We start from the raw sequence: 4,441 nt of genomic DNA, 5'->3' as shown, positions 1-4,441 counted from the left end.
CTTGCAGAAGTCCTGGTTTAAGCAGCGTTCAAGTGTCCTGAACAAAAGGGTACCGTTTCTCCCAAAGTTGGTTCCTGATGTTAAAAGTGAGAGCTCTTCCTCTTCCTTCCCAAGGCATAACAGCCTTTTTCTAGGACCCCAGCAGGGTGTCTCCTTAAAGCAGAGAAACAATCACCTCATTTGGGGAGGGGTGTTTAGGCGGGGAACTCAGGCTATGACCAAATCCCTCCCAGTTTATATCATGGTCAATAATCTTCCATAGGTACATGTAGCATCCTATCCACTGGTAGGATAATATGCAGAATGATATTCTGAATGTCCAGATACCAGATATGACATATCTACTAGGGGCGGTTAAGGAGATATCGCTTTCTGCTCTCGGGTAGACGTATTCTAGGGGTCTAAGGTATCAGGTGACTCGCAGTAAACTGACCAATATAAATATATGTTTTGTGTTATTGTATGTATTTCCTACGAGAAATTATGAAAGTGTATGAAAAAGTGCTATTTCGGAATGCTTTTCAAATCCAGGGTTTATAGCTTTACGATCAGTTGAAAGCAAGAGTCTGACAGACTTCATGGAACCAGCTAATTGGGTTTATAAACATGAAGTGTATCCATCTGTGCCCTGTGCAGTCCTGAACTCAGCACACACACAGACCACCGGCCACTCAACAGAAAGGGAGGGTGGCTGATATTGGAGTGAGAATGACACAAGATGGAAGATCTTTAGCAAAATGGATGTTCGCGTCTATATTTGAGCACACGATTGCTACAGATATATACATAAGGACATCATCAGCAAGTAAGGCCCACTTATGATTTCATTGGCCACAGTAGATGCCAGAAATAGTAGGATCAGAGCGGATAGCAATGGCAAGTGGCTCCATTGCCAAAGCGAAAAGTAGAGGGGAAATGGGGCAGCCCTGTCTAGTACCTCGCTCAATAGACAGAGGAGCTGATTTGTATCCAAGAATGGAAACCTGAGCTGAAGGATTAGAATAAAGAACCTGCATAAAAGTCATAAAAAAGGGGCCAAACCCAAACCTACCCAACATCTGAAATAGATAGTACCAAGATAAACTGTCAAACGCTTTATGGAAATCTAATGATAATAGTAGGACTTCCCTCGGTGAGGATTTGTCCCAATTAGATTGTACAGCTGACAACAAAGTCAAAGTCCGACGAATTTGGTCCAGAGTTTGTCGACCGCTGATGAATCCTGATTGATCACCATGAATATAAAGGTCCAAGAATTTATGGAGGCATAAAGCCAAGATTTTAGTAAGGATCTTGAGATCACAATTAATTAAGGAGATAGGTCGATAATTAGAAACTACCGTAGCATCTTTGTTGGGTTTAGGAATAACACTGATGAATGCTTTATTTTCATCGGGAGGCATTAGTCCCCCATCCCGTAAATAATTAAAATAGTGGGCCATATGTGGAATTAAAAGGTCAGGGAAAGCTTTATAATAGTTATGAGGAAGGGCATCTGGTTCTGGGGATTTATGATGGGCGAGAGTTTTCAGGGCATTCCGAATCTCCACGCAAGAAATAGGCTGTTCCATTGAGTCTCTAGGGGCCTCTTGAAGAGAAGGAAGAACAACAGAGTTCAAGAAGTTGTCGGAGGAGGAAGAGGTATCTCCCTGAGACGAGCGGTATAGATCAGTATAGAAAAAATGAGACTTTTGGAGAATCTTACTGGGATCTTGAGACAAAGTACTGTCATTTAGTCTGAGTTTAGGGAGAGCTATTTGGGAATGTTTGGGAGATAACTTGTGTGCCAATAAAGTACCTGGCCGGTCTCTCCAAGTGAAAAATTTATGGTTAGACCATTGTAACTGTCAGAGGTAGTAGTGAGGCATAGGTTAAGTTCTAATCGGACTTGGTCAAGTTTAACCGATAAATCCGGATCAGGATTCTGTTTGTGTTGAGTAACAAGGTCAGCGTATCCTTGAGTTTTAGTTAAAATTAAATCATTACAAGCTTTTTTAAGTCGTGAGGAGAGTTGAATAATAAGCCCCCTGACTGAGGCCTTATGGGCTGCCCAATTAATAGCTGGGTTCGTATCATCTGCTTTATTGATTTCAAAGTACATTATCCATTTAGCATGATTTCCTATGGGACAGGTTTTTTGGTCAGGGACTTTTTTTTAAACGCAAAACGTTGCGTTTTTGGTTCTATAGACTTCAATGGAGTCGCTGCAGAAAAGCATGTAGTACTTTTTTGATGCGTTTTACACTGCATAGGTGTGAATCTAGCCTGACGCTTTACAAAAAACGCACCGGGTGAAAACGCAGAGATGTGAAACTGTCCCAAAGGAAATCATGTTACCCTAGGTTCACACCTAAGCGTTTTCCATAGCATTTTGCAGAAAAGCACTATGGTCTATTTAACATGATTTGCTATGGGACATGTTCACATCTCCGCGTTTTCACCTGGTGCGTTTTTTGGAAAGGGTTAGGGATTTTGTAAACGCAAAAAGATGGGTTTTTGGCCCTATAGACTTTAATGGAAATGCTACAGAAAAGAATGTAGTGCATTTTTGATAATTAAAAAAATGCAAAATGCATCAAAAACGTGGCAAAAACGCATGTACAAATACACAAAAAGCACTGCAGAAATTGATCAAAAGCAAACTGCATAGGTGTGAACCTAGCCTTACCCTAGGTTCACACCTAAGTGTTTTCTGCAGCGTTTTGCAGAACACTCCATTTAACATGATTTCCTATGGGACACGTTCACATCTCCACATTTTCACCCAGTGTGCTTTTTGAAAAGGGTCAGGGACTTTTTTAAGCGCAAAAAGTTGCGTTTCTGGTTCTATAGACTTCAATGGAAATGCTGCAGAAAAGCATGTAGGGTGTTTTTGATCCATTTTTGATGTGTTTTAATCTGCCTAGCAACAAGAAAAAAATGCATAAAAAATGCAGCAAAAACGCATGTGCAAAAACGCAAAATGCACTGCAGAAAAAGATCAAATGCAAACTGCATAGGTGTGAACTTAGCCCAACACCCCAGCCACACCGGGTGCATCTTGCCATGCCATGTGAGTAGGGTGGCACTCTATTATTTGCAATTAAAGCAGTCATATTGGTGCGATTCCGACTTGGTCAGAGCCACACCGATTTTTAAAGTAGTACATGCACTACATCAGGTGCGACTTGCATAGACATCTGTGTCTTGCAAGCCACAGATGCCTTGCAAGTCGCACCTCAAGTTGGAATGACATCCGACTTTGAAATTGTGGCAACTTTACTGGAAGTCGCATGATTTCAAAGTCGGATCAGTGTGACCAGGGTGTTACCGTAGGTTCACACCTAAGCGTTTTCCGCAGCATTTTGCATAAACACAGTTCAGTCCATTTAACATGATTTCCTATGGGACATGTTCACATCTCCGCTTTTTCACCCGGTGCGTTTTTTGGAAAGGGTCAGGGACTTTTTAGTTGAGCTTTTGGTTCTATAGACTTCAATGGAAATGCTGCCGAAAAAGCATGTAGTGCGTTTTTGCTGCGATTTGCATTTTAAATCTGCCTAGCAACAAAAAAAAGAAAAAGAAATATCAAATGCATCAAAAACGTGGCAAAAATGCAAATCGCAATGCAGAAACGGCTCAAACACAACCTGCATAGGTGTGAACCTAGCCTAAGACTGGGTGCAACTTGGCATTTGATTTGCATGCCATGCGGCTTGCAAATCGCATGGTAATTCACACCCTATTGTCTGCTGTTACAGCGGTCATATCAGTGCGGTTCGGACTTGGTCGGAGCCACACTGATTTCTAAAGTGATTTCATGCACTACTTTTGGTGCGATTTGCATAGACATCTTTGTCAGATGTCTTGCAAATTGTAAATGAAATCAGCATGTCTCCCGACTTTGAAATCGTGCGACTTCACTGTAAGACTTCGGTCACACCGGGGTCTTCTTGGCATGGGAATTGCATGCCATATGACTTGCAAATTGCACGGCAAGTCGCACCCTATTGTCTGCAATTACAGTGGTCACATCGGTGCGGCTACACTGATTTCTAAAGTAGTGCATACACTACTTGTGGTGAAATTTGCATAGACATCTGTGTCAGATGTCTTGAAAATCGCATGTCATCCTTCACTGTAAGTCGCACAATTTCAAAGTGTGACCAAGGTGTAAGTCGCATGATTTCAAAGTCGGGCTTGATGTGATCGGGGTGTAAAGTAGTGCATGCACTACTTCAAGTGCGACTTGCACAGACATCTGTGTCTTGCAAGTCGCACCTCAAGTCATGATGTTTGACTTTGAAATTGTGCGACTTTACTGGAAGTCGTGCGATTTCAAAGTCAGATCGATATGACTGGGGTTTAACCCTCTGGTCACATCAAGCCCGACTTTGAAATCATGCGACTTACAGTGAAGTCACACGATTTCAAATTCAGGTGAGATGCCGATTTCAGGTGC

Source organism: Staurois parvus, unplaced genomic scaffold (assembly GCF_062004578.1).
Source record: "Staurois parvus isolate SC_StPar_1 unplaced genomic scaffold, SC_StPar_1.0 ptg000958l, whole genome shotgun sequence".
NCBI classification, from domain to species: domain Eukaryota; kingdom Metazoa; phylum Chordata; class Amphibia; order Anura; family Ranidae; genus Staurois; species Staurois parvus.
Note: the sequence above shows the minus strand (reverse complement) of the source record.